Source organism: Anser anser (genome assembly GCF_964211835.1).
Source record: "Anser anser genome assembly, chromosome: Z".
NCBI classification, from domain to species: domain Eukaryota; kingdom Metazoa; phylum Chordata; class Aves; order Anseriformes; family Anatidae; genus Anser; species Anser anser.
Genome location: NC_139723.1, coordinates 66,874,188 through 66,894,833, shown reverse-complemented (window position 1 = coordinate 66,894,833; position 20,646 = coordinate 66,874,188). Strand labels below are relative to the sequence as shown.

The following is a 20,646-nucleotide window of genomic DNA, read 5'->3' as shown; positions in this document are numbered from 1 at the left end:
TTTGCTGCATGTTGGGCATGGCAACACACACTGCTCTAAACCAGGCTGCAAAGGGACCCTTGGCTGTGGCTGGTGAGGGAACCCTGCAATATGCATTTATTCCTTTGTACAGACTCTCCATCACTTTCAGTGCAACCTGAATTGTCCGTTTTATGTCAGGAAAGGGAGACCGAGGAGCTGAAATAGTCCTTTAAGGACAGTAACCAACAGAGCAGTTTTGCCTGGGCAGCTGCAGCCCAATAACAGCGCTCAGAGAGCAAGTTTTAACGAGGGCAGAGAATGGCAACATCCAGCCAAGGGGAAGGAGTTATCACCAAGACCAGACTGGAAGAGCAAGCGCGAATATGGGGGAGCAGAAAGACTTGCACTGCCCAGGTGTACCGAGGATACCCAGAAATGACATTTCCTATTTTTTCCCCCAGCTCTCAACTCTCTTGTTTCATCTGTAAATGAAATGGGTGACTGCACAGCCAAGAAGTTGGCTTGTGAAGGCTGTAAATGCTCTGCTTATCAAATAACCCTCAGAGAATTGAACCATGAACTGGAACAACTATGTGGTGGGCTGCACAGTCCCCAGGGGGGCTACCTGCACCTGGGGAAGGTCCATGGATGACTTTTAGAGGCTCTGTGGATGCAACCCCTGTTGAGCTGGTTTGAAAACGAACACAATGTAAAAGCCAGATCCCATACATCAGCCCCGAGACCAGTCACACCGAGGAGCCCAACCACGGCTGTAACAGGAGTCTTGTGAGTGAGGGCCCCTGGCTGGAGGTGTCAGAGGGTACCAAAGGCAAGCCACAACAGGTTTGGTGGGTTTTCTTTCTGGTGTTGTGACTTTGATAGATAGCTTAAGTTTTCAGAAGGTGTGGTTTAGATATCAGAGATCATACACCAGCAATTACACACTTGATTATTTGTGTACAGAGTTTATCTGCATGTAGAGTCCCACCGCTGTTTCACCACCTATATTACTGGACTGTGAGATGCTGTTACTTTCCTGGTTGGTTGGAGCTTGTAGCCATAACTTTGGGCTAACATGGTGAAGGGACGGGAGGTACCCAGAGGGATATGACTAGGTAAAAGCACTGTTATCACCAAGCGTAAGATACCCACTCTGCACACGGGGTTATGTCAGGAGCTAGCTAGTTATAGAAGAAAAGGTATTATAGACTGTTTCTGGTCAAGAGGTCTTGCTTTAGTGTCTGATCAGGGAGTCTTTCCCCCAAACTCATAAGGGGGAGAACATATTTACTCTCTTACATGCAGAGATATGCAGGAGGCGGCTTCCAAGAGTTGGATCTGCCCAGGACTGCTGAGAAAGGTCTGAGCCTGTGGATCTGCCTCCTAAACACAGTGATGCTGAGCTGGCTGAAACAGAAGCTGAATTCCCTTAATGTGTGGACTTTGCTTTGATATTTCCTGGTCATTCGTTGACTTTCTTGCCTAAGACTCAGAGGAGGCTTTATGGGAACGGCTCTGCTGAAGCTACACTTTTTAATATGGAAGGCTCTGGGTTTCCTTGCTTTCATCTGTAACTAATAAAGGAAGAGGAGTCACTTTCCAACCCATGCACTTTACACTCTGCTGCCTATTATTCACAGAGAGACCTGGATAACAAGTGATGCACTGAGCAGAGTCAGCCTAGCCATTTGGAAGGAAAATGTTCCTTCACAGCAGGAAAAGCAAGTGGGATGTGGGAGAGCAAGGGAAGAGAAAGCAGCCTCACTATTCCAAACTGCTTGTGTAAAAAAAACCAACCAACCAACCAAAACAAAACAACAAACAAACAAACAAACAAAACCCTACGTTAGATATGGGTGGCCCCGATCTTTTTGTTTTCTTCTTAAGGGGAATAAACGACAGCAGAACATACTACCACATCTTGTGGGAGATGTGGCAATTGGCGGACGTCTCGGTCATAGTGACCATGAAGTGGTTGAGTTTAGAATTTATGGTGACAGAAGGAAAACTGTCACCAAAACTTCAGCCCTGGATATGGGGAAAGCAGACTGCAGGCTGCTCAGGGAACTAGTCAGCAAGGTCCCCTGGGAAACTGCTTTTGATGGCATTGGCGCCCATCACTGCTGGTCAATCTTTAAGCACAGCCTCCTAAAAGCACAAGATCAGGCGATTCCAAAATATGGGAAGTCAGGCAAGCAGGGTAGAAGGCCGGCCTGGCTGACCAGGGAACTTCTACTGGAGCTTAGGTGAAAAAATAAAGTGTACGGCTACTGGAAGGAGGGTCAGGCGACAAGGAAGGACTACAGGGATGCTGTTCATGTTTGTAGGGAGAAAATTCGTGTGGCCAAAGCCCAACTAGAGTTGAAGCTGGCCATGTCTGTGGGAGACAATAAAAAAGGTTTTTTTTAGATACGTGAACAGAAAAAGGAGAACCAAAGAAAACACAGGTCCGCTACTAGATGGGGAGGGTCTCCTCACAGACAATGACATAGGCAAAGCACAGACGTTTAACGCCATCTTCACCTCTGTCTTCAACACTGATGATGGGCTTCGGGACCCAGGGTACCCTGAGCTGGAGGGCCATGATGGTGGGAATGACAAATTCCCAACTGACCCTGAACATGTGCGGGAATTGCTGCTCCACCTGGATCCATACAAGTCCATGGGTCCGGATGGAATTCATCCCAGGGTGCCTAAAGAGCTGGCTGACGTCATTGCGGGACCTCTCTCAATTATTTTTCAACGATCTTGGGAATCTGGAGAGGTCCCATTGGACTGGAAGCTGGCAAATGTTGCGCCAATTTTCAAGAAGGGTGAGAAAGAAGACCCTAGCAATTACAGGCCTGTCAGTCTCACATCAGTCCCTGGTAAAATTATGGAGAGGATGATCCTTGAAGTTATTGAAGCACACCTGGGGGACAATGCAGTCATTGGTCCCAGCCAACATGGGTTCATGAGGGGTAGGTCCTGCCTAACAAATTTGATTTCCTTTTATGATAAGATCACCCATCTAGTCGATCAAGGGAAACCAGCTGATGGGATCTTGGACTCGATGATCTTGAGGTCTCTTCCAACCTAGAGAAATCTGTGAATCTGTGAATCTTTTCGGACTTCAGCAAAGCTGGTGACACGGTTTCCCATAGGATCCTACTGGACAAAATGTCCAGCGTACAGCTAAACAAAAACCTCATGCAGTGGGTGAGCAATTGGCTGACGGGCAGGGCTCAAAGGGTTGTGGTAAATGGGGCCACATCTGGCTGGAGGATGGTCACTAGTGGGGTCCCTCAAGGCTCCATTTTAGGGCCAGTCCTCTTCAATGTTTTTATAAATGATTTGGATGTAGGACTGGAAGGTGTTTTGAGCAAATTTGCCGATGACACCAAACTTGGAGTTGTAGACTCAGCTGAGGGTGGAGAGACCTTGCAGAGAGATCTGGACAGATTGGAGAGCTGGGTGATCACCAACTGCATGAAGTTTAACAAAAGCAAGTGCTGGGTCCTGCACCTGGGACGGGGCAACCCTGGCTATACGTACAGACCGGGCGATGAGACGCTGGAGAGCAGCCCCGCAGAGAGGGATGTGGGGGTTGTGGCTGACAGCAAGTTGAATATGAGCCAGCAGTGTGCCCTGGCAGCCAGGAGGGCCAAACGTACCCTGGGCTGCATCAAGCACGGCATTGCTAGTCGGTCGAGGGAAGGGATTGTCCCACTCTGCTCTGCGCTGATGCGGCCTCACCTCGAGTACTGTGTGCAGTTCTGGGCACCACAGTACAAAAAGGACATGAAACTGTTGGAGAGTGTCCAGAGGAGGGCGACAAAGATGGTGAAGGGTCTAGAGGGGAAGACATATGAGGAGCGACTGAGGTCAGTTGGCCTGTTCAGCCTGGAGAAGAGGAGGCTGAGGGGGGACCTCATCGCAGTCTACAACTTCCTCACGAGGGGCAGTGGAGAGGCAGGTGACCTATTCTCCGTTATCACCAGTGACAGGACCTGTGGGAACGGTGTTAAGCTGAGGCAGGGGAAGTTTAGGCTGGACATCAGGAAGAGGTTCTTCACCGAGGGGGTGGTCGCACACTGGAACAGGCTCCCCAGTGAAGCAGTCACTGCACCAAGCCTGTCTGAATTTAAGAAGCGATTGGACTGTGCACTTAGTCACATGGTCTAAACTTTTGGGTAGACCTGTGCGGTGCCAGGAGTTGGACTTGATGATCCTTATGGGTCCCTTCCAACTTGGGATATTCTGTGATTCCATGATTCTGTGATACCACCCACCACTGATTGCCAACTATGCCGAGAGTAGGGGTTAAAAAATAAAAAATAAAAATAAAAAAAAGAAAAAAGAAAAAAACCCACACATTTAAGAGAATATTTTTTTAAAAGAAAAAAAATAAAAGATATCACATTTGGTGTTTTCATATGAGTAGATCAACCTGAGTTTTGTCCTTTATACCAGGAATATCATAGCTAATTAAGTCTGAATGCGTTTTTATCACATTTCTCATTTTCTAAGCAAGTAAAAGATTTAACACGGCACTCTGATGACAACCTGAGAATGCGACTTTTTCAGTAAGTTGTAGTAGTCTTCCTCAAATTTCCTCAGATGTGTTTGAATGTGTGTGTTCATGAAGCATAAGTAATGTTGGGTTTGAGAGAGCAAACACTGGAAGTCAGACACTTCTCCACCTTCAGTATGCCGTACTCATTTGCCAGCGTGCATCCTTTGAGTTTTACAGGCGTGAGCTAACAGCGAGCTGCCCTTGGCTTTCGCTAGGAGCTCCTGTGCCATATGGTGAGAGCACCTTGGGCAACCCTCGCCGTGCAGCCAGACATCCCAACCATTCCGCGTATCTTAGCGAGGGTGTCGCAGCACAGCTGAGACCAAACGGCTTGTAGATCTGTCTGCTTGATGCCACCTCTTTATCCTCCTTGCCCGTCTCCCTGGCTGTGGTTTCCCTGCTGGAGTTTCCCTCGCTGCCCTTCGCCAGCCTCCCACAGCTCCTCAGCCTCCCTCCCTCGCCCACGTACCCGCTGCAGCCCCTTCTGCAGCCTCTCTGGCAGCCTCGCAGCTCCCGTGGGCTCCTCCATCCTCACCTTCAGGTTTCAAATCCAATGGGAAAAAAAAAAAGAAAGAAAAAAAAAAGGTGCGAATTGAGAAACGAAATAGTGAAATTTGGGGCAGAGCTGTGAATGCTTTGATGCTGATCATGCAAAGCGTCTCAGTGTGAGCCGAGCTGCGTAAGCTGCCTTCTGCAGCGTGACTGGGAGTGCATGCATCTGCTCATCCCGACTCTGCCTGCATCTAAGGCTGTGTTTATTTTCACTACAGAGCTATTATTTCCTCCCCTTGGTCTCTCTCTCTTTTTTTTTTTTTTTTTTTTTTTTTTTTTGATCTATCCCTGCACAGTGAAGTAGCAGGCACACTTTAAACCTCATAACAGAATGGTGTCAAGAGAGTAACAGAGATTGATGCTGGCTGGAGTGAGAGTGAACTGTTGACAAGAGAGAACATAAAAAGTTCACTATTTGTGGTGTATATTATGTTTTTTCTTCAATATCTGAGAGGCATTTGGAGAGGCAGAACATTAGGTCTTTATTGATGCAGCTCTAGAGAGATGTAAAATGGTGCACTCAAACAGGTAATGCGCTGCTGAAAATTATTTTGGAAAGATTGTAAAGGAAAATATTGAATCATCATTCAGGGCCTCTTTTCTCTGATATAAGCATTGCTGCCATCATCAGTGACACTACGTTAGTATTGGCCAACACGATTGTTAGCGACATAAACCTTGGGACTAAAATAAGATAGTAGTCTCTTTGGAGGTGTCCCCCAATTCCCAGCTTCTGGGATTGTTACCCACCTTTGTCTGTAGCCCCAAAACTTTTGTTATCACCACAAAATTCAGCAGTGACCAAGCGGCAGTGAAGCTTCACCGTATCTCCAACCATTCTTCCCCAAAACTCTCTTTCCAGCTCTTGTCCCCTGCCCAAAACCAGAGTGATTTGAAGACCCCCTCATTTTTATTTAGGACATCTTCCCATCTCTGTGTAAGAAGTCAGTAGTCCTAGTGGTTTCCTTACCTCTGTTCTCACAGTTATAGGTGCTGAGAGGTTAAAGCTGTGAATTTAGAGATGGATGCTTGGGGAACAGCAGTAAATGGAGAGATCTGGTATTTTCAGTCACAGATGAAGTCGGCTTCTTCATGAATTCAAGTGCTCTGACACAGCCGATGTTGTGGGGACCTCAGCAGACTGATAATGCCAAACAGTTCAGTGTTATGCTGCTGTGTCAGCAAGATCCATCCTAAGGCAAGCTCAGGGATGAGCAGATGTCACACTAGCTGTGGAAAAATTTAATCCGGGTGAGAAGCCCTCTCTCCGCTCTTCGTCTGCTTACTCATGTGCTGTAATTTGCTTAGGCAATTACCATGCAAATATAAACCAGTGCTGCAACATGTACAGCACCCGACATTTGTTCTTATGCAAAGACAAATGACATTAGGAAAATAATGTAACTGCTTATTCTAATAGCATGTTATGCGGCTTGTGAGAGGTTAGAAAATTCAATGAAAACTCTCTGTAAGAGACAAGAAAGCCCAATATGTTCTCCCCTGAATGACTACAATGTGTGGGAGGATGCAGCCAGAAACCGTACCCCCTGCAAGCTCTGGCAGATCACCAGGAGGGAAGAGCTCAAATCCTTGGTTCACCATTGGAGATACATGGGTGCAGCAGAAAGCTGTGTGAGAAAGAACCGCCTTTGTGCTTGGTCATTACGAGAAGCCCATCGCTCTTGGACGCCTCACTCTGCATCCCGCCGTGTTTCTGGCAAAGCGGAAAGTGTAACACCAAGTGATGGAGTGAGAAATGTAGTATTAAAGTACGTCTGCTTTGGGCAGTAGAGTACAATACCAAACAGATCAATCTCACTTGTTAATTTAAGTGTGTGATTACACAGCTAGGTGGATGTCAGTGATCTGCAAACTTGAGAAAAGTAGAGTATATCTAATTTCTTTAATATATATATTAAATATTCTATATGTATATACATGGAAAAGAGACAAAAGACACTGAAATGCTCTGGTACTGTAAGGTTTGGGGAATCCTACATGGCTTGATATCCGTGTTGTTTCAAAATCCAAAGACAAAATGTGCCTGAAATCTAGCACATACCAAAAACCACACATTTTTTCTCTCAGGCAGATAATGATAGAATGAAGGGGAATGGCTTTAAACTAAAAGAGGGGAGATTTAGATTACAGATAAGGAGGAAATTCTTTACTCCTAAGTGGTGAGGCAGTGGCACAGGCTGCCCAGAGAAGCTGTGGATGCCCCATCCCTGGAAGCGCTCAAGGCCAGGCTGGATGGGGCTTTGAGCAACCTGGTCTGGTGGGAGGTGTCCCTGCCCATGGTGAGGGGAGTTGGAACCAGGTGGTCTTCAAGGTCCCTTCCCACCCAGAGCATTCTGTGGTTCTATGACTATGAAATACAAAGCTTTTTTAATGATGGGTCATACAAAGTATGCTAGCAGTCCTTCCAACAGTAGCTTGTGCATCAATTCAACATTAACTTAATGTATAATCAACTTGTGCATTATTTTATTTTATTTTAATTTTATTTTATTTTATTTTATTTTATTTTATTTTATTTTATTTTATTTTATTTTATTTATAAAATTCCAGTTTCATTACTAACAAATGTGTTATTGAGCATGAAAAACTAACTAATTGTTCAGGTCTCCCTCCTTTGCTCCTCTGAGGAATAAAAAGTCAAAAGATGAACCTTAGTAGACTATCTATTGTACTGTGGATCTTCTCTCAGCGTAGCCAAATCAATAACTTTTTCCTCTCTCTTTCTCTCTCTCTTAAAAAAAGCTTGAAGAAATTTTTCTATGCATCATGAAACTGATTGCTCAAAAATGGAAATTATTTTGTGATTTAGACCAGATCTTGCTGTTGAAATGTAGCTAAAGTGATACACTAGAAGTGAATCCTTGTATGTTATGATTCAGGCTAGAGTGCCTGTATTTAAACAATGTTTTTATTAAAGTAATATTTAGGCCGAGTCTCAGATTTCAGTGATGCAGAGATCACAGAATGGCTTGGATTGAAAGTGACCTTAAACACCATCTGCTTCCAACCCCCCTGCCGTGGGCAGGGACACCTCCCACTAGATCAGGTTGCCCAAAGCCCCATCCAGCCTGGCCTTGAACACCTCCAGGGATGGGGCACCCACAGCTTCTCTGAGTAACATGTTCCACTGCCTCACCACCCTCACGGTAAAGAATTTCTTCCTTATATCTAATCTAAATCTAACCTCTTTTAGCTTAAAGCCATTCCCCCTTGTCCTATCACTCCACTCCCTGACAGTCCCTCCCCACCTCTCCTGTAGCCCCCTTTAGGTACTGGGAGGCCACTGTGAGATCACCTCGGAGCCTTCTCTTCTCCAGGCTGAACAACCCCAACTCCCGCAGCCTGTCTTTGTAGGAGGGGTGCTCCAGCCCTCTGATCATCCTCATGGCCCCCTTCAGGACTCGCTCCAAGAGCTCCATGTCCTTCTTGTGCTGGGGGCCCCAGAGCTGAACACAGCAGTTCACGTGGGGTCAACCAAATCATTTAATGGATAAACAAACCATTTTTTTCTGTCTTAAAACAGAGTATATTAGCTTTTCTAACTAATTTGCAGCATTGCTACCAGATGGTGCTTACAACACATATGACAGTTATACCTGATGTTAAATGGGTGCTACTACAGCTCTGTAGCATCACTGCCTGCAGTGCAGCAAAGTAGGAAGTAGTGAAATTAGCAAAAATTTAAATTCTGGGATGACTTAATTTGTTTGTTTGTTTTTGTTGTCTGTGTGTGTGTGTGTATTTAATTCTAAAGAAACACTTTTTTCATCTCTACAGGATAAATACAGAACATCAGTTTTATACTTTTTTTTTTTTTTCTGTGATGAGTGTTATGTCTTCTAAAAATCTCCAGCCAAAAAGAGAAAGAAGTTCCTTTTATTGTTTAAAATCAGATGAAAATGAAAAGATGTTTACCCTGTAGCCATTGTGCAGACCTTTCCATACCAAAGCAAGGGCGAGAAGGTTCATCTGGGGCACCAGCTGCAGCCTGCACTACTTACCCCAGCCAAACTCCAGTCCACTGCTTCACTATAGAGTTTTGTAATAACCTGTGGGTCAAAATAGGATTTGGATGTCACAGAGTACATGAATAAATACCAAAATGCCAGCTCCTATCCTGTCCTACATATGCTCTACGTTTATGACATGATGTAACAGCTTTTAGTGAAAGGAGGGTGAAGGGGGAAAACTGGAGGGAAAATAAAACAAGCAGGGTTTGCACAGCAGACAGGCGCCTTCTCACCTGCTCAGCTGCTGCCAGCTGGCACTGCTTCGTAGTAGTGCCTGTTACAACTTCAGTCGCTGCAGTTACAGGTTTGGTTATCGTTTGTTTGCATTACTCAAAATATTCTAAACCCTTGCTTGACCCAGTGTGCGTGTGCAACCACCGCTCTTTAGCTCCCCTTACCGCTTTCTCTCCCTTTCCCTCTCTCTCTCTCTTTCTCTGCATTTTTCTCTCTTTTTCTTTGTTCATAGAATCACAGAATGGCTTGGGTTGGAAAGGATCTTAAAGATCATCTAGTCCCAACCCCCTGCCATGGGCAGGGATAGCCTGTTCTATCCCTTTCTCTCCCTCCCCTTTTCTCCCCCTTTTTCCCCTTGTCTCCCCTTTTCTCCCCTTGTCTCCCCTTGTCTCCCCTTCTCTCCTATTCTCTCCCTCTTTCTTTATCTGGGCTTTTAACATATTTTGAATGAAAGGCTGAAATTAACCTTTTCTGCACATCGCTATATAAAATTCTTAGGGTGGCTGCGATATACATTGAAGACTAGCCTCTTCATTTCTCTAATGCCTGGGCACCAGCACGGCTCCGGGACCCTCTCTGTGGGTCCCTGTGCTGGCGGGCAGAGCTCTGGCTGGTGGTACAGCACCCGGCGTGCCGGGAGCCACGTTGCGTCGCTGCTGAGGGGCTGGATGTGCGTGGCAGAGGCTGGAGAGGAGCAGGGTGGGATGGGCGGTGGCATCCAAAGCCTTGCAAGCAAAGCCCTTGGCCTCTTCTTTGAGCTAAAACTGAAAGTAATCCTTAAACACTGATGCTGTGCTTTGGGTTTCCCAAGTCCCCAAAAGGATGGTAAAATAAGGTTAAACGTGCCTTGCTGCTTTTTCTGAACACTGCTCTGTCTCGCCTCTGTCCGGCATAAATAGTGGAAGCAGACTGGTTTCACTGGCAGGCTCTCACCAATGAACACTTTGCCATTCTTTCCACAAGAACAGCATTTTTTTAAATCATTACAGTTGTTATGTTTCTCATCTTCCTTCTTTCACACTTTCTGACATTAACAATAGCAATAACCCTGAAACATTTCAATGAAGCACAGCGTGTTCCTATCTCGTGTCATCAGGGAATTGTGACACTAATCCATGATACCAAAAGTAAAGAAATAGGGTAATTGATTTGATGCTTTTAATAATTTCCTGGTTTTTATTAAATGTTATTCTCCATTCTTTTATGTAAACCAATTTTGAGATTTTTTCCTGTCATTTTCCACAGGTATTTTAACATCATTTTCCACATTTCTACATATTTACTGGGTCTTAAGACTGTTGTTTTATTAATATGACAGATACTGATGAAATAGAAATTGGAACTTGTGCATGGTGTAGAAGTAGTACACAATATTGGCATAGAGATATTGTATATTTATTTAATGAATTCTTGTTTTGATTCCGATAACATCTTGTAGAAATCAGGGCTAATGCAGTTCTCATGAAATTTTCCACAAATTATCTTGAGGCAAGTATGTTGTAATTGGGTGTTGAAAAAATGTACTGCAGAAACAGCTCTAGACAAGTACAGTCTGTATTACTCAGGAAGTAGTAACATGTAAATACTTAAAGTGCATCTTTGAAATATAATGATACATAAATTCCTAGTCTAAGCATCATCAGCACAGGGACTATTGGTGTGGGTGGAAACATTTCTTTTGCTCTTTGTTTTGTTACGATGAAATACAGCACTAAACATGCGATGGAGAACTGGTATCTGGACTGGAGAAGTCCAGAAATCCCCAGCCTTGTCAATAGCCTGCCAATAGTTTTGTCCTGTTGAGTCTGGATGGAAAACAGCTTTTCTGTCTGTGAAAAATTTCAGAATGCCTTTTATTTCTATACTGGCACCAGATAATTCCTTTCAGGAAATGAGGAACATCTAACAGTTTTAAAGAGAAAGTGGGGAATTGTGCTTTCCATTAAAAAGAGAAAGGAGAAGAGGCAAGCCTGCATCGGCCAGCAGCCCCGAACCCACCCCATCCCAGAGACACCCTTCACATTTCTGTGCTGTTGTCGTTGTTGTCAAAACTGCGCCTTCCTGTGAAACATTCAGTTTCAACCAACTGTTATTCTTAGGTGGAAAAAAAGCTTTCTTCTGAAATGTTTCCACCTGCTGTGCAGAACATGTGTCTGCTCCTGTGCATGGCCCGGTTGTTTCCACAGGACCGCTTGCGGCAGCTGTCACTGGTGAGACCCTCGCCCTGGCCCGGCACCCCGTTATTTTAGCTGGGAATAACAACAACACAAGGCTGAGGGTGCTGTTATCAGCTATTTGAACCCTTCAAGTTGCCACTCACTTGAAAATCAGACCCCATGAGCCCAAAGCTACCACAGGTGTCGAGGATGCCAGCTAATCAGAAAAACAGCTGCAAAGAATTTGGCATTTCGTCTTCAAACTTCTCAGAATTAGTAATGCTGACAATAGGTCTGCCAGCTTTACAGGCAGAGAAAATGTCCACTGCTTGCCTGTTGGTATTTTTCAAAGATAAGAAGCGTTTACTTGGTTTCTTTATTTTTAAAATGAAATGGAAGCCTACAACAAATGACTATCGTGATTTGAAATATCGATGCCCTCATAACCGTGAGGAGCAAAGACTGACGATGCCTCAATTGGTCTGAAGGGTGCGTACCCAGAAAGAGAGGACTTAAAAACATGGGGAATAGTGGAGGTGTCTATTTCCACGACACCCTGGCTTGTTGTGAACCCTTTCTCCCGTGGGAGCAGCGCTGGGGCTGAGCAGGGCACGGCTTTTGTGTGCCAGAGCAGCTCCGGCCTCCTCTGCCACCACTGTGGGGCTGGCTGGGCACGAGAGGCAACTATCTATCTTTAAGGCTCCTTGGCTCTTTTTTTTTTTTTTTAATTATTATTTTATTATTTTTTTTTACAGAATGGCTTGGTAGTTAGCAAAAATACGTTCTGATCCAGTATTTACATTGTAATTGGATTTATCCAGGAAAATCATTTCGGATTTGGCTTGACAAGGTTTGAATTGCAAAACAAGCTTTGCAACTATATTAATCAAGTCAGGCTGCTATCAGCATGACAGCCTGTTTTGCCACAGTGAGACTTTCTTTGTTGGTAGACTCGAGTGCCAAAATAAGCAGAAATGATGTGCTTATTCTCTAGGGGCAAGTATAGGCCAGTGTGTTTTTAACTCGCCCTTTGAAGGCCTACCCACAAAATGGTATAGGTGTAGGTCCTGTCAGAAGCAGCTGAGAGGAATCACTGGGAGCGCTCCGCTGCATCAGCCCATGCAGCAGATGGGCACTCTCTCTGGCTTGCAGGGGAAGCTCAATTTAAATGTGGCATTTGCAGTCTGGCAACATGGCCCCTTTTCTGAGGGACTGACCAGCCAGCTTGGATCTGCACAACCCTGTAGCTGATGACATGATCGCAAGCAGAAGTGAAATACGCCGAGAGCAGGGATGCCCACGTGGGTGCCACCAGTCCTGCCCAGCCCAGCAGAAGACCCTTGGCCCATCCCTGCTCCACGATGCTCTCCTTCCCAGGGTCACCCTCCGGGGCCAGCGGGCTGTGCTGGCAAGTATTTCTGCCTGTTTCCCAAGGGCTCTGTGTATCTTCCTCCGGTACGTGCTTGGAAGTGCACCCATCCGTGCCCATGATGCGACACATCTATTCTGTGGCAGAAGCGTATGTAAAAGACTCTTTTCTGACCACATTATAATGCAAAGACAGAGCTGGAGCCTGTGACGGCCCCCAAGGAGGCAACACAGCCCACCCCCATTAAAAAAAAATAATCAGATAATGCTGCTTTAACATAATAATAAGCCCTTATGTAAGCACTTTTGATGTGAAAGTTCACAGACAAGGAAAGGTCTTTGCCAAGGTCCCGTCCTGAACCCCTTAATTAAAGGAGTAGTCCTGTTAATTTCATAAGATTACTTGCCTAAATACGTACCGCTCCTGTGAAGAAAGTGGTGTATTATTTAGCCCTAAACAAATTAGACTATGCTTAGCAGATTGACAGGTGAAGAGTCCATTAAAAGATGAAAAGGAATCACAGAGTCTGCTTTGTTTTGAATGTTAGTTTGATTATTCTTTAGAAGGGCACAGAATAGAAGGTATTCAAGGTTTGTTTTTATCAGAAGTAATCCAATCCGCACCTAATCTTCATTTTAGTGGGCTGAATAAGCCTACCTCTGGAAATGTCCTTGGTTTGCCCCTCCTCTCTAAGAGTGGTTCCTGTATATCCCTGGTACACTGCATCTGCAAGTCTTGTCTTCTCCAGGCACTTTGGCCTCTTCACTTCTCTGAGCTCCTCAGATACATCTGGGGTGAAGTGGAGATCTCCTGCCGAAACCGATGGCCTTCTGGAAGACATCTGTGCCGCTTCAGGCTAAGCTGGAAAAGCAGCAGCTAGAAAACAAAACCCACTCCAGAAGTGTTGTGTGCATTTGTGGCAACATAAAATACAAATCAGAGAGAGAACACGATCATTTCTGTTTAAATCATGTTTGCAGTTCTTCACATCTTTCCGCCTAGAGGTGCCTTTAAGAAAATTTCAAGCAATATTTTTGCAGTCGGCCGTAGGGACTAAACACTAGGCTGAAAATCAACAAGTCAGCAGTCGGCCCGGTAGCAGAATGCCTCCATGTGTCCCTCTGAATTTTGGGTTTACTTCAACTGGGTGCTAAGTCTTTGAAAATTGGATTTACTTATGGTCATTAATAATCGTTTGCATAAGCATTAACCAATAACTGCTAAAAATCTGCTTTCTGTCTTATCTATCTATGCCTAGGTTTTTGGAGCTCTCCAGTCTATCAGGTCCTACATCCAGATAAATGCCCAGAATCACGTCCTACTGCAAGATTACTGTTGTTTTTTTCCCAGTCCTGGAGGATGTTACAACTGGCGGTTGTAGCTTACATCTCCTTCGCTGTTACTGACTGTTCATAGGCTGTCGCATTCTACCACAGTCCTAAGGTATAATATTTTGCATTTTTTTTATTTATTTTTAATGAAGGATTCTTTGTAAATATGTTTAATAGTATATTCCAATTCAGTGAGAAACAGAATATTGGGTCACTTTTTTCATTAACAGCTTCAAAACCAGCTTAGTCAAAGATAAGGACAAGAATACAAGCTTTGGTTTCTAAAGAAGTTGACTCATGAAGTCTAAATTAGTGGGAACAAAAGAGATATTTACCTAATTTTGTTTACGCATAATTACTTTCTGTAATTTTGTTTTCTTGTATCTTCTCTGGTAGTGAATACTGTAAAGGGTGCAATGACAAGAGAGTGAGGAACTCCTGTACAGCATACACTAGTGCTGCTGTTTTACACATACCAGCCGTACCCTTTACTGAATATAGGTTATTATATTAAAATATAAAAATTTGAGTATTTAAGGCAATATAAGTAAAAAGCCCTTCAAGGTAACTAAAAGACTCCTGTTTAATTATAGATTTATTATCACAGGTTTATTAAAATAATTCTCAGCAAAATTAATTTTCTTTCAAGGAGCAAAACTCTGAATTATAAGAAAAGTAATTCTGAATCGTGTGCTAAGATACCAGCAGTAGTTAAATTGAATCAGTAAGCATTGCTTCTAATGAGTCTGGTTCCACAGCTATCCAATTAATGTATACTTGTTATGGTGGAGTTAGTCTGAACTACATGCATATTACCAAGAAGAACTAGCTATATATTCAGTTCTGTTAAGACACTAGTTTTTTTAACCTGTTATTACCTGAAACTGCGATATAATGACTAAAATTTATTTGTCATTAAGGGCAGGGACTTGGTATCAAAGACTGAGATCGAGTTTTACTACACATATCCAAACTGCAGATAATTTCTCTTAAACAATTACAAGGTAAATTTTCTTTGATATTGGTTTATCCTTACTATGAAAAAGAAAAAAAAAATGTATGGAACAAAAGCTTGAATAAGTGACTCTGACAAGCTAACGCTGAAGAAATCTTATTAATTTAAAATTGTTGAATTGGCTGCATAGCAATGCAGCCTGGAAACCTCAGAGAGAAAAAGAAAATTTAAAAATGCTGTAAGCTTTAAATAAAACATAAAAATATTTTGTGTGTATACGTGTGGGGGGAGGACCATTACACGTAAGTTGGTGTTTGATATGTAGCATATAATTACAGGAAGTTTGTAGAAGGTGCCATGATACCTGTCAATTATCAGCAGGCAGAAAATGCTGATAACATACATAATTCATCAGCATACTGCCCTTTGTTGTTAAGCTGACTGATTTAGCTCCATAACATAACTGCTTATTCAAAACAAGACATTTCAATTCAAATGAAATACTGTTACCTCTTTAAAATGCATTCAGTTATTATACTGATTCAGATGTACATATATGCATTGCTAAATGTTAGCAAGGAAGAGTACAACTGCACTAATTTATATGTGCACACAAATTTGTTTTACTGTAAGGAAAAAGAGCAGCTACCAACATCAGTCAGATCTTATATTATGACATGACAGAAATGCCTTTAACAGAAAACATCTAACAATTAAAATGATGTTAATGTCCTCAACGTATGTATTTATTCTGTTAGTTTCACATAATTTATTTTAATAATTGCAAATATACTTTAAATTTAATAGAAAAATCAATGTAAATGTCAATTCAGCTTGATTTCTCCTTCTATGGCCTTTAATTGGGCCTCCTTGATGTCAGATAGTTCTTAATAAAAAAGCCATGTATCTAGGTAAGAGCTAGCCGCAGGTGTGAGTCAGGTACGGTGGGGTACGTTTTCATGCTTTTATTCTGAGTGTGAGTGTCCTCACTTAAAGTGAAAAAAAATAATGAAAAAAATAATAGAAATACAGAGGTTCTGGAAATTATAAGTTTCCATTGTTTGCACAGGAGAAAGAAAAATTCAGTATTTAGTGGGACATAGATCTGAGATAAAACAGAAATTTGAGCACAGTACAAAAAGAACAAGCAAAGGAAAGAAATTAACCTCTTATTTACATTTTTGTAATATAAGAAGGAGAAAACGCATGGTAAAACCGAAAGGACAACAATAGAAAGCTTGTCAAGGAAATGTGTTGTGTAGAAAAGAAAGATTTTAGTAGTTGGAGTTCATTCCCACAAGGTGAGTGGGAGCAAAAAGCTCTCCTGCTTCAGAAGGATTTCCACCAGGTTTGAACTTTTATGAGTGACGAGTGCATCACGCCCATGTAAAAGAAGCTGTGAATGTTCTCATTGCATATGAAGGTCCATGCTACTGTACTGAAGCTGCCACTCTCTGATGGATGCATTTCCCTTATGAGGGGGTTGCGTGCATTTTCCTGTGCTATCCTGACTCTGGACAGGCACATATACACTACACACCTACAGCACACTGCATCCCGTGTGTAACTAAACAAGCACAAAATCCTTCTGTGAGGCAAATCTTTTTTACTCGGAAAACTGCTTTCCTATATCATCAAATTCTCAGTGAAACTTAGCTTCTTGTCACAAGGTAGCTTTCGTATCAGTCCTGTCCTTAACTGTAGTGGCCACGTTTTGGGTCATACATTTTACGCTGCTGATAGCAGCAGGACATGAGGGTGAAGAAGACAGTGGTTTGCCTGTTCCACTGGATACACAGTACTTGGCCTGACAGAGGTACTACAGCTGCTACGGTCTTGTGTAAGTGGGTTTGCTTTCTTTCCTCCGCCCTTATCAGGATGCAGCCCTTGCTGCCTGATGTTCACGCGCTGGTCAGGCCGGCAGGATGTAGGCAGCTTTTTAAAGTGGCACTGGGAGGGGAGGAACAAGCAAATTTCAGTATGAAACCTTTCACCAAAACACTTGGGGCATTTGGAGCTGGTGTGAGGGGCTGCTCGGACTAGAAGAGGTGAGGTGATAATCCCATGCGGCTCTATCACCTTCCTCCGGCAGCTGATGTCACCCAGGCAATTGGTGTCACTCCAGTCTCCAGGCGTAGCTGCTCCACAGGCAGTGGTGAGCACGCCTGACTTCTGTCAAACAAGCTTTGTAGGCTGGTCAGAGATTAAACGGAGTATGCTGGAACAGGGAAGAACAGGATCAGAAGGAAAGCAAAGGTTGTGGCTTTGTTTGGGTTGTTATTCCTCTGATTTATTTATTTTTTTTCCTTAAAGCAGCATAAACCAGCACTGATATGAAATTGAAGCAATAGAAAAGGGTATGAATAAGGACCTGGAATTGCAGAAGGGAGACTGAGCAGATAAGGATGTCATGTGGAAAGAGGAGTGACAAAATCTAGTAAATCAGATGACCTGAAAGAGATCTGAAAAGGGGAAGATGTGCCAGGGATCTGTTCTCTCTTTCTGGGCTGCATTTAACTAAAGACAGTTACTGGCACCTTACCCTTGTCCTGTGATCCTTTCCAAGCTTTTTTTTTTTTTCTTTTTTTTTTTTTTTTTTTTTTCACTCACAGGGGAAAGGAAAATCCTGCTAGTTCAGCTTAGTAAAATGTTTTTGGTTTTGAAAAGACTGTTGACGGAAATAGCAGAACAAGAAGCAATCGACTACAACCCGGTTCACACATTGTTAAAAAAGGAGGGACAGGCTGCAAAACCAGCTTAGTGGGAGGAGCTCATGCTGACCCCCTTCTCTGCATCTCAACATCTCCCAGGGCACAAGCACTTTCCTCCCCAGCTGCCAAGGTGAGAGCTGCATCACCATTCCACTTTGCCTAGCTGCCACTCAGAGGAAATTATGCCTGTGCTGTTTCAGGGCTACGAATATCCCCTGCTGACGTGACTTGAACCGAAGGAGAACAAGTATTGTAACACATGATAATTTGCAGTAGAGGACTTCAATTGTCAATCCTCTTATTTCAGATATACTTCATATGCTTAACATGTAGAATGGCATTGTTTTAGTTTTTGCATGTGCAGCTGGATTCAAAAGCTATTTCAGTCCTCCTGATGATTACATGGAAAGGTGTCCAGTAAATGTAGGAACATGTTAATTTTTTTGTTTATCCTTCCTGTTCTCTTGTTTATTCTTGCTGTACGGGTTGTGGAGCTAACTGATATCTCAATGGGTGGGGCATCCTTTGGCCAGATCCGAGTTGTTGCAGGTACTGAATCTTACTTTATATTTTATCATGCAAACTCATTTCTGCCATAAGATGCTGTCTATTTGTTCTAGCAAATGCCAAAACGAATATCCATAATTAAAATCAGGTTTTGGATATGGCACTTTGCTTAGCTGCAAATAAATTCAAATTAATTTGTCAGCATGTCAAATAACCCAAGCGTTGCCATATTTGTGCCCAACACATAACATACACTCTCTATCCATGATAGCACTGCAAAAAGTAAGCAGCATATTTTGAAGCACAAGTAGAAGAAATAGTCATTTCTCCTAAGGGAGTAAAGCTCTACTCAAACATGCTGGCTGCACAAAGTATTTAGTATACTTACAAGTTATCTGTTTACCCTAAATGTAAAAATGACTGTACTTCTGATTATTTCCTTTAAGTACCTATAGTTACACATTACGGGTATATATATGTATATGCAATTTTCTATGAGCATACATTCCCATGTAATGGCAAGATGGCAGGGGAATGAGGACTGGAAGGACTGGAAGGCAGCCACTGTTTGGATAGGCAGAGGATGTTGTCCCTCTGTAGTAAGATGAGGTCACTGAGAGGCACACAGTAGTCAAGCAGCAGTGAACGTAAAAAAATTGGGAGGCTGAGTAGAGGAAGTACAAGAGAAGTTTGGGGAGCTTCTTGTTTAAGCTTTGCCACCAACCTAAAAAGGACATTTTAGCTACCCTTGATGGTGTTTTATTTACCTTCTGTCAGACAAATGATTTTTATCATGCTTCTGTTTGCACCTCCATAAGGCTTGTGAAAGGCAAGTGTGTTCCTCTGGCATGCAGTGTGCTCTGCTGGGTCAATAGCTCAGTCACAGCTATTGTCCAAAGCAACCAACCCATGATCCCCTCACCAAGCCCCACGACTGCAGTAGGACCTGACACGTATTGTTGAAATCTCACTCACAATTTGAGATTGTAAACATCTAGTTTCTTTAGATTGGTTAGTCATAACTCATTCTTGTTTACACATTTGTAAGAAAATTTGACTACAGATGAGGAAAGAAAAATAGTGCCCAACCCTAGCTTGCTCCCCCTGCCCCTATCCCCCTCAGCAATTGGAGGATTTAGGAATTAAGTGGTAGCTAGAGATTTCTCAAAGTATGCATGAGGGTATTAAACAGAGGGGATGATGCAGCGGAAACATGAAACAACTGGCCCTAGAGTTAGATAAACCTTCAAGTAGCAGGAAAAGAACAGAGAAGCTGATCTAAAACCCACTATTCTGTTATTAATCAATGTTTCTACTCATGCATACCAGGAGAAGTTACTTTTAGGTCTAGATGGACATAATGTCCTTGCAAGGTGCACAGACAGTCAGATCAGTGACTTCTGGGGAACAAGTTGGAATAAAATTTTATTCTTTTTCTCACTGATCTATTGCGGATGTTTTTTGAGAACAGACAGAAACTTCTGCCATTCAGTAAAGGTGTCCCCAGTGGGTAGCAGTCATGAAGTATGCCTGAGCCAGGCCTGAATGCGATTTATAAAAATGTGCTGTTTATATCTATGCCCTGTTGTTATTAATAGAAAGGGAGCAATTGCAAATAAATTTCAAAGTAACAGGGGAAAGCTTCATGCCTTATGGCTGTCCTGGTTCCAGTTAGGACAGAGTTAATTTTCCTCCTAGTAGCTGGTAGGGTGCTATGTTTTGGATTAGGATGAGAAGAGCGCTGATAACATGCTGATGTTTTAATTGTTGCAGAGCAGTGCTTACACCAGGCCAAGGACTTTTCGGCTTCTCGCTCTGTCCTGCCAGCGAGCAGGCTGGGGGTGCAGCAGGAGCTGGGAGGGGACAGACCCAGGACAGCTGACCCAAACTGGCCAAAGGGGTATTCCATACCATCTGGCGTCATGCTAAACAATATATAGGGGTGGCTGGCCGGGGTGGGGGGCCGGCTGCTCGGGGATAGGCTGGGCATCGGTCAGCGGGTGGTGAGCAATTGCATTGTGCATCACTTGTTTCGTACACATTATTATTAATAATACTATCATCATTATTACTATTATTATTGTTATTATTATTTTCCTATCTTAATAAACTGTCTTTACCTCAACTCACAGGCTTCACTTTCCCGTTTCTCTCCCCCATCCCAGAGAGGGAGGGGGGAGGGTGAGCGAACGGCTGTGTGGTGTTTAGCTGCCGGCCGGGTTAAACGACAACAATGGCACAAATAGTTCTTACAGATGAAACTGTGTAACATAGTCCAGTAATA

General features: G+C 43.3%; 2 long non-coding RNA genes across 3 annotated transcripts in view; one reads left to right on the top strand and one right to left on the bottom strand.

The window, feature by feature from the left end:
* The window catches only part of LOC310889905, a 28,106-nt gene extending 14,486 nt beyond the window's left edge, over positions 1-13,620 (bottom strand). For both annotated transcript variants that reach the window (XR_014576901.1, XR_014576902.1), the window contains exons 1-4: positions 13,516-13,620; positions 9,005-9,138; positions 6,039-6,298; positions 4,986-5,051 (exon numbers count right to left, since the gene is read on the bottom strand). This is a non-coding gene — a long non-coding RNA (uncharacterized lncRNA). The remainder of the gene's footprint in view (positions 1-4,985; positions 5,052-6,038; positions 6,299-9,004; positions 9,139-13,515) is intronic.
* Positions 13,165-17,894, top strand: LOC310889904. Its single transcript, XR_014576900.1, has 3 exons — positions 13,165-13,862; positions 14,117-14,301; positions 17,757-17,894. It is a non-coding gene; the product is annotated as an uncharacterized lncRNA (long non-coding RNA).
* Positions 17,895-20,646: the final 2,752 nt, after the last annotated feature.